We start from the raw sequence: 10,903 nt of genomic DNA, 5'->3' as shown, positions 1-10,903 counted from the left end.
AAGGTAAACATTGTATTGTAAGTCATCTCTGACCATTTTTGATCATTTATTCACTGAGCGTGACTCGGAGAGAGCCCTCTCCTGCTCTGGTAGGGCTAGCTACCAGACTGAGCGTGGTTTGTGGTTACCCTAATTTTTTCCTTCTTTTAGCCTGAGGCAGATTTAGGTGCTAACACTATACACAAGAAATAATTAGCCACACTTTCATCATTGTACATTCTGAGATTTTCATATTGAATTCTGAGAGTTTGTAGTTTTGCACATTTTACCTAATTGTCTCCTTCATTTCTCAGAATGATCATGTCCCATATTTCTTTTGCGGTTTTGAGCTGCATAACCTTAACAAATTCTGATTGAGATAAACTCCCTAATAGAGTATTGACAGCCTTTGCATTTGTTTCATACTGCTTCTTACAAGCCGTATATGTAGGAGTTGCTGATGGAAATGTGTATCCTACTTCCACGATATCCCAAACTTCTGTACCAAGAGATTGAAGATAGGTTGTGATTCTTACTTTCCAATAGACGAAATTGCTCCCATTGAAGATTGGTGGCCTGATCGATGCCTCTTTTTCGTAGTTGCTCATGATGATACATCTTCCTTCAAGCGATCAAGCTTCCTCTGAAGGACCTGCTCTGATACCAATTGTTGGAAATAATACTGAGAGGGGGGGTGAATCAGTATTATCAAGTCAATTATTTTTCATTTCATAATCATATTTGCATATGCTACTTTAGTTAATGAAGACGGCGTATATACGCAACTACAGTTAAGGAAACTTGCTTATAACTTGCAGACTTATAATTTAATTTATTCTTTAGATGTTGATCATTAATCTGTGTGTCAGAACCATATAACTAGTAACCAGGAACAGTAAAATAGAATAGACAGTCACACAGAAGAACATAAGATATAAGGTGGAAACCCAATGTGGGTGAAAACCACCTGCTGCAATTCGTCTCTATCTTCTTTCTATTAGAAACTTATCTTACAATGGATCTGTATTGGTGCAATCTTATACCAGTACGCAAACTTCTACCTGTAGAAGGCTACAACCTTCTCTTGTTTTCCAGCCTCTCCTAAAAGGGAGCTACAACCCCCTTAGCTCTTGTACCAGCTGATGGACTAGTATGTAGGTGCTAACCTACTGAAGGCTACAACCTTCTCTTTTCTTCCAAGGACCACGTTTCATAAATTTTCAGACTGGATTCGTCAATGATAATAATCAACCATCAAACACATCTACATCAACCAATCTCCTTTCCTTCAATCAAAAACTGAATCAAATAATTACTTCTCTGAATGTTGTAACCGGACTACATTGACAGTAACCAAAAACCAATCCTTAACCTAGAACACTGCAACAATAAACAAAAGTAGCTTAAAACATATTTCATGAGACATATGCTACTTCCATATGTATAACCTGCGTACATACGCTTTTGTATTAAGACCAACCAGCGTATATGCAGCTTTGACTTACTATACACCTGTGTATACACACCTCTGCTGTGACGAACCTGCGTACAGATCTATAAAAGATAATTTACCCTTTTCACTTATTCAGACATGATTTATACCCAGATTATCAGATTTATAGATCAGATCATGCGCCAAATATAACAGATCAAAATCACACAAAGATACTACTATTCAAGCCTTAAGATCTTGACCCAACAATAGAACTTATCCTTCTTCTTGCGCTTAGGTTCCTCCTTGGTTCAGATCTAGCTATGCACCATAACCCAAATCTAGATCTTCCTCTTCATAAGATATTCAATGCTTGAGTGAATGCCTTTGCCTAATGATCTCCTTCCATTTTATAGCCTTAGGCCTTACTCAATACCACGGTCCAAAACCATAAAGAATCAATACCATGGACCCAATACCTGGGTTCAACACTTTGGACGAGATACCATAGTCCAAAACCATAGGTCCCAATACCAAGGACTAAATACCACGAACCAAAAATGAGTTTTCCCACATGTACACACTTTTCCTTGCATGAAAGTGTGTGCATACATATACACACCTTTTGAATGTTTATCCCGCGTGTATACATGACTTGGTTAAGAGGAACCTGCATATCTATCTTTTTCCTTCATTCTTATAGCCTGAACTATGATCTGTCATTTGAGTGAGTTGCCATCAAGGACAACACCTGTGTCATAATGCCAATAGGTGGGAGCCCAGAATAAGCGGGGTAGCAATAGGCCTCGCGAAATCAAAAAACTATGGGCATGGCTCGGAAATAAAAGCGTGCTAGTCAGGGAAGGAATCAAAAGAATGAAAGGTGGCAATGCCCACGGAGGCCGCATGAGTCTACACATAAGGGAATCGAGTCTACTCAGGTATCCCACAGAACGCGTGTTATAGACATTTTTGGGCACTGCAACCCCAAACATAAATTTCCATAAACCAAGGGCTCCTAAGTCTCTAAAGGTGTTGTTCCAACCCCTAAAAGAACAAGGTCAACTGATTACAACATCTCCCAGAAGTTCTCCATGAAAAACTACTTAGAACTAGTCAAAACTGGACCATTTCACCTGCTCCATAGGCAAAGTGCGTTGCATCCCACCTAAATACACACAGTAGGTGCATTTCATGTCAAAAATTCCTTCTATGGGGTGCGATGGGTGAGAAGGGACAAATGGCAGGGTCAATCCACAAGGTGGAGAAGCATGGAATCTTCCAGAAACTTCTCTTGTGACACTTGCATCTTTGAATTCGACTAGGGATGAGTAAGAGATCATCAATCTCCAAGTGGAATCAAGAACTATCAGAGGGGAGACACTAATCAAATCTCAAAAGCTGACTCACCTCCCTTGCAGACATCTATATATGGATCCCTCATCCCAGAGATTCGGAGGCTGGAATTTTGTATCTTGAAAGGAAGTGCTGCTAGTTTATTGGTGCAATATCATAGTGTTGGGTGATCTAAGATTTTCATGAGGTGAAGAAGGGCTTCTTGCTGAGAGGATGATGCTAGGTCAGAACAATTGGTTGTAATTCTCTTGGCTCTTTCTTGATTATCAATAAAGCTATTCAAGTATTCCTCCATACTCTTGCATGATTTATATTTTATGCATTTATATGGTTAATATACATCTGATCCTATATTGCTTATGGTAATAGATCTATGTTCTCGTATAGTGTTATGTTTCTTTGATTCTATAGGTACTTTGTGAAGCTGGGTATACAAGAAAGCAAGTAGCAAAGGACTATCAGAAGAGAGAGGAATCGAGCAAGGAACCAAGCGCAAGACACAGGTTGGTATCCTGTATTCTTCTCTCATCTATCTTTCATAAAGGAAAACAAAAGTGGTTTTAGTGTGTTTGTTCCTAAGGTAGCTATCACCCTTAGTGGGACTAGCAGTTCTGCATAGACACTAGTTTTCCCGATAACAAAATGGCGACTCCACTGGGGAGCGAATAGATTGTTTGTTTATCTACATTTGTTTACTTTATAAACTTACAGACGGAGCCTGAAGTTGAGCCAGGTAGCCTTCGAACTGCATTTGCTATGCAAATGCAAAGTAGATAAATGCTACTTCAGTCTATCTCTGGGTTTTGTTTATGAATTAAACAATTGATTTACAAGCTTTCTAATTGCCCTTGTGGTGGCTCTAGTAACCTCTTTAAGATCTACCCCTGTGATTGATTTACTGATGACCACTTGCTCGGCCTAAACCCCTGAACTAAACTGCAAACTATGACTCGGAACCCAATCCAAGTCTCGTCCCTGGTCCAGCGCACAGTCTATTCTGTGAACTTCAAATGCAGTGCACTTCCCGAGTGTAGTAGGTGTGTTGCATTTCAGTTTCACTGTGTTACAGGTGCGCTGATCAGACAAGGCCTTGTTCCTAAATTTTGGTTTCTGTGATCATTCTTTTCAGCTCTATTCAAGAGTTTTGCTGCCTGTAGTCAGTACACCTCTATTGAAACCCCTTCCTTTCTGTTATTCCACCTCCATTGTGCAAAGAACTGTAAATGTTTTTATGTATTTTTTGAGTCATTTTCAGTTCTCCTTTACAAAGAAGTAGCGTAATTGTACTGTCGTTTCTTGATCTGAAAGTGTCGCAAGTGAAATTTTCAGTCATAGAAGAGAATCTGATTGTTCTTGATAGTCAATTACCCTGTTACTCTTGTATTGGATCTGAATTAGTAGTTTTTTCTAGTGTCGAAAGCAAGTTTTCAATTCCAAATCGCAAAGTGTTTTCATTGTCCTCATTTTGTCTTGAAAAGAAACTTGTTAGTAATTGTCGCTTTGAAAAATAATTCAGATTTTTGCTTAGCTTTCTTTTTATCATTTACACATTAAGAAGGCTGAAAAAAAATACATGCATGTGCATTTTCATTTAGACTGTTTGTTGGTTTGATTTAGGAAAGTGCATATAGTGTGTGCTCTTTGCTCTTTGTTGAAAGAATGCCATCTCTCTTTCCTTAGTAGCTAGGATTTTCATTTGCAAAAAGAAGACTAAACGACTGTTTATCATCTTAGATTGCATTTTAGGAATTATACATCTAAATCACGCGGTGAACCTGAAAGGCAAATTTCTTAAGCAAGATCAACTATAAAATAAATTTAATGAATCTAAAAACACTTTAGAACCTAACGCACAACATCTAGAAGTCTAGGCTAGAGACGTATTCCGGCGTTGTAAAGCCTGGTAACTGTTGTTTTCACTGTTGGTTGGGTGATTCCTCCACTTTGAGACGATAAGTGCCAGTACAGACTTGTGCTTCCACGTACCGTCGAGTATATTTTGGGAGACCACAATAGGCTTTATCCTTTATCCATAGGAAGCCGTGCCTGCCGCCCTATCGATCGTAATGCATTGAACACAGCATTCGGGAAGATTGACTGTTGTACCATAAAAAGTATTCTGCAGTTTCGCGATTGGTTTGGTAATCCCTCTATCTATATTTCCAGAGCAGTCCCTTTCGTTCCTTTTCAGACTCCTTAATGGAAAAGGTCCATCTGAGCACTTGTCACTTCGGGCTCATTAAAATTCAAAGGCGACTAGAGTCATCTTTTGTTTTTTCTCGACTCTTAAAAATTGAAAAAACAAGTTGTGTCAAAGCGTCTAAGATTCATCTAATTCGGAAACATACTTCCCCTTTGATTTTTAGTTGATCTAGTAATCCGCAATCTTGGAAGAAAGTCAATTGAAACCCCGTCGTTCGCGGAGGCTTACGAGTCAACCATCTTTGTCTCCGGAATCGAAACTGTTACGGACAAAGCGAACTCGTTTAACCGGTTCCAAATCCCGTGGTAAAGTTAGAACAAGTGTTCCAACCCCATCCGAGACTTCGGTTACTCCAAACATTTCTGGTATCCCTTCCTTTACAGAAGAAGTTCAGCAGCCACCGAAGGTCAGTAGCACTGATCCTAGTCTGAGGGTAAACACTTGTATTACTGAACCAGTTCCATCTACAGCTGATTCAGAAGGTGTTATTCCCCAAACATCTTTCGCTGCAGATTCTATACCTTCTTCAGCACCAGAAATATTTTACGGACCTGACGGTCTACCTCTTCCACCTGGTCTGATTGCTATAGAAGAGATTGTGGAGGATCCTCCATCTAGTACTCCATCGCAATTGGGAGTCAGAATCACTCTGTATCCTTCTTCATCAGAAATTAGTTTACCTCCATCGGAAGCTCCTATAGAATTGCTAGGCAATCTTTTGGATAGACTAGAAATGTCTGATCAACCGTCGACATCTAGAACTGTGTCGTCCGCCACAGCGATGGCAGAACTTCCTGCTGTCACTCCAACAATGTTTGCTAGTATACCATCTGTCCCAACTAGCTCTCAATCACTAGAAGGAGCCCACTCAGGGGCTATTTCGACAGTATGGTCCGTTCCTGTTTTTTCATCCAGAATAGTATCCAGAAACTCTTATGTTGAGTCTCAGCAAATTGATCCTTCAGGGTGTCAATTTGGGCAGTCTGGTCCTCAAAGGCAAACAATTCCTTTAAGTACCGGATTACCGCCGTATGGGGGGCAATATACCCTTCCATTGTCTCCTCCGGGAGGACAACCATACGGGAGTTCACAACAAAATTCAGGTTATGTTGGAATTACATCTAGCGGTTGGGTGCCGATACTACCTCAACAACCAAGAGTTGGGTATTCAATGCAACAATGTTTACCTATGTCAAATATACCAACTACGCCAGCTATTGTGATAGTGTCACAAGTACAAGCGCTGCCTGTTGTATGCCAACCTCAGGTTTCTTAGGTTGTAATGCAATAGCCTCTTGACCCTGCGACTCAACCACAATCGCTAACTAGTGGAATGACACAGGCCCAAATGGGTACAATTACCCCTCATCTTGGTCAAACAGTTAGTATCGGACAACATCACATGGTTTCGCAACCATGGCCGGTCCAATACCAAAAACCGCAATTCCAACAAGTATACCAGGGATCTGAGCAACAAATCTTTGCAAATAGTGGGCAACCGTATATTCAAAATGGTCAAAATCAACCATTCTACAATGGTTATGCCCATCAACCTTACCAAAGTTACTAGCATCAAATGCATTATGCTGGTATGCAGAGACCAACTACTCAGGTGATTCCATCTTATCTTGGGTATGCTTCGCCTAACCGGAATCAATAGTTACCCTTCATGGAAACTTTAGAGTTACCAGATTTGAATCAGTTAAAAAACGATCCAATTGCTTACGCCCCTTGATGGCCATCGATTCCGCGTAAACTTCCGTCAGATATTCCTAAATTTAATGGAAATCCGAGTGAAGATCTGTCGAATCATGTGATGACCTTTCATTTGTGGTGTTCATCAAGCACCCTAAATGATGATTCGATTAGGCTTCGCCTTTTTCATAGGACGTTAACAGGTCTGAAAGCAAAATGGTATATCGAATTACCAAGAGCTTCATTTGACAACTTCAGTACCCTAGCCACAACCTTTTTAACCCATTTTCAGTTACCGATAAGGTACGAAATAGGAACGGAACTTCTTACAAATTTTAAACAAACAACGGCCACTCACATATCCGATCATATTCATGAGTGGTGACGTCGTCGTAGAATGGTAAAAACGTATGTCCCTGATCAGCTTTTAGCTGAATGGTTTATTAAGTCATTATTGCCTTCCATTATAGAAGATGTGGCAAAAGGAGGAGTCGTCAGCGAAGAGCAAGTTATCGCTCGTGCACAATATTTAGACTTGATTTACACTCAGTCTGGCACGCTCTATGATAAAATACCTGACACTCCCAGACCAGAATTTTCGGTCCCCCCTCCTCCTAAATCGAACAATGACTCTCATGCCGGCGATGGCGTGATTGGCGCGACAGACACGAAATTGACAAAGGCTACATCTAAAAAGGCCCGGAAGATTTCCAATCAAAATGCAAAAAAAGAACTTCTCGCCTCGGAAGTAAATTCGATCTCAACTGATAAAGGCAAAGAAACCAAGCAACTAGGAGGAAAGAAGAAAAACAAAGGGAAGAAGAAGAAACAGGAGGAATCATCACATGAAAAATCTTCTGCAAACCCTCCTGGAGATAGGAAACCAAAAAATCCATGCTTTATATGCAATGAGGATCATTGGACATCAGATTGTCCACATAAGGTTGAGCTTAAAAGATTCATCAAGAATTCAAAAACCTCGACAGTATTGACTGATCCGTTTCCAAATCTAGGAACAAATCTGGTTGCTAGTGAAAATGCTTCCCCGTCCCAAGTACTGATGTTATCGGTTTCAAAACAGAAAAATGATGCTTTGATATCGACAAGGAACAAAGATTACAGGAATCCACAGCTGTCGAACAACAAGGATAGGGATCAACCTAGTAGTTCGACAACAACCTCGACAGAAGTTGCGCCACCCATCATTCCTGAGCTAACAATAAAACTTCCAAAGGGAGTAGTACACAAGTCGACATTTAATCCTCGTGCCAGAGCAGCACAACATTATAATATAGTGGAAGATCTGGCCCAATCGCCATCCGCTATGTCGACACTTGAGGTATTGCAAAATTGCCCATCCCAAAAGCAGGCTCTATTATCAGCTATTGGTGGGATAGACACAAAGGATTCTAATCTTGTGTCCTTCAATCATAAAGGATACGATCCTCAGTTACCAACTCAACTAGCTTTCATCATTCAAGTGAAAGCCCTCAAAAAAACTGTTCATGGAACAATTATTGATGAGGGGGCATCTACATGTATTATGTCGATGAGTTGCTGGAAAAATTTAGGATCTCCAACCTTGTCGAGATATTTGACAACATTAAAAGCATTAGACGGACGAACGTATACCCCGTATGGTATTCTAAGTAACTTGCAAGTTGAACTAGGAGGGAAGAAAGTAGAAATAGATGTCGAAGTAATCGACGGAAACCTCGATTACAACATCCTACTGGGAAGACCATGGATATATGCTATGGCTGCCGTTGTGTCGACCTACTTTAGGAAGATTGCATTTCCCTACCAAGGAGGGATTACAATCGTTGATCAACAAACTTTCCTCCCAAATGGTTCCCAAGTTACGGGAAGCATTCTGATGATCCATGGAAGCCCCCATTCGCTTCAAAATATCAGAGTAGGCCTACTAAAATACCCCATATTGATGGGTACTTTTGCCCTCCCACCTCCAATCAATTTGACGGAAGTGGCAACGATACGAACCCGCAACATGATATCTTCTATTAACAAGATCTCAAAAAACTATATTAACATGGGTCATCTATTGGTGTTGCCTCCAAGCCAAATAGAAATATTGTAGCAATCAATGTTTCTAGCATGGGAGGCAAACCCAAATCAATGCTCATCAAGCGTTTGGATAGATAGGTCTAAGGAATATGGCACCCCTTCAAATCCTTGGTCACAAGTGCATTACACCGACGAAGGAATTATTCAATCAATGGTAATTGAAGGAGCACCATGGGAAGATTACCACCATCATTCCCATCTTCCGACTTGTAAAGAGGATACTCTGTTATGAAACCAGCTCAAGAAAAGATAGAAAAGATAGATCAACGCCTTAGAATTCAGCCTCTTCGAGGGGGCAACCTCCTTTACATTACATAAATGAACAATTCTTGGATGATACAAATGACAAAACCTCCTTTCTATATATAGGAGCCTAAGGAGTCACAATATAATCTAGCCGACCTAACAATAATAATATAAAGCCACAAAAATAACAATAGAGTGATTCAATGGGGCACAGAAATAATAATATGGGGGTAATAGGGGCACAACAATATAAATAAGGGGTATAACTACAATAGTAATGGGGTAATCACTAGTATTATAGGGACCCAACATGCCCCTCTCCTTCAAAAAAGTGTTGTCCTCAACGCTTGAGCAATTTTGGATACTTCTGCATAAAATTCTCATCCTCCCATGTGGAATCTTCAGCGGATAAGTTCTTCCACTTGATAAGATACTCTGGAATTGATCGATTTCGTAGCTGTCGAGTTCTTGTTTCTGTGACTGCTTCCGGTTCCAATATAATTTTTCCTTCCTCGTCAAGTTCTGGCAATATTGTTTGAACTGGGAGCTTGTCGCCTATAACCTTCTTTAAACATGAAACATGGAAAACTGGGTGCAATCGAGAAGCTGCAGGAAGCTCCAATTTGTATGCCATAGTACCAATCTTTTCCAACACCTTGTACGGACCATAATACTTTGGTGATAATTTATTATCCTTGTTAGCTTGTTTTAGGGACATTTGCTTATATGGTTGTAGTCGTAGGAATACCCATGCAATTCATCCAGTAATTCATCAATGACAGGAATGGGGAACTTATCTTTAATAGTGAGCTTGTTGAGCTCCCTATAATCTAGACACATGCGCCATGATCCATCCTTCCTGTGCACCAATACTACTGGAGCTGAGAAAGAACTTTGACTCGGTTGAATTATACCAGCCTCTAGCATTTCTGCAACCATACGTTCAATTTCACTTTTTTGGACATATGGATATCTGTACGGCCTGATGTTTGGAGGAACACTTCCTGGAATCAGATGAATAGCATGATCATGATCACGCATAGGTGGGAGACCTTTGGGAGTCTCAAATACCTTGGAATGATTGTCCAAGACGTTTTGGAGATCTGGAGAAATAGATGATTCCAATGTGGAAACATCTAGCGAACATAATTGTGCAATTACACCTCTTTGCTCCTTTTTTAGAAGCTTTGTCATGCCATTAGAGCTGATTATCTTTCGTGGTTTCCCTGCAATACCCCTTAATTCAACTTCCTTTCCTTCCACAGAAAATTTCATGAAAAGTTCTTGAAAATTAAAATCTATTGTACCCAAGGATTGTAGCCATTGGACTCCTAGTACAACATCAGCACCTCCCATTGGAATGGAAAGCATTGGGCTAGTCAATACATATTCTCCCATGGATAGCTTTATATTATGGCACTTTCCAGAACAATTTATTGTTCCTCCATTTGCAATCATCACTTGACCCTCTGGTGCTGGATATAGGAAGCAATTCAATTCTTTTGCTACCCTACAATGAATAAAATTGTGGGTGCTTCCTGAATCAATCAACACTATTACCTTTTTCTTCTTGATTTGTCCTTCTATCTTGATGGTTTGAGGAATGGTAATTCCCGCCAATGCATTACAAGATATGGTCGGATTTATTTGTTCTTCATCTAGGCTTTGTTCCTGGAATATATTCTCTTCTTTCGACCTTTCTTGCTCCTTTTCTTCTTCCTCTTCACAATCTATGTAGAATAATTTCTTCTCAACACACTTATGACCTTTTGTGTATTTGCTATCACAATTGTAACAAAGCCCTTTTGCTCTTTTTTCTTCCAATTTTTGTTGTGTCAACCTTGTAGGTTGTGGAAGACTATGGGCAACAACACTTCCGTCTTTATAGTTGTGAATGGTATGCTTCC

This window comes from Pinus tabuliformis, chromosome 3_1 (assembly GCF_031772625.1).
Source record: "Pinus tabuliformis cultivar Carrire ecotype Pingquan chromosome 3_1, CPIR1, whole genome shotgun sequence".
NCBI classification, from domain to species: Eukaryota; Viridiplantae; Streptophyta; class Pinopsida; order Pinales; family Pinaceae; genus Pinus; species Pinus tabuliformis.
This window is presented reverse-complemented; position numbering follows the sequence as displayed.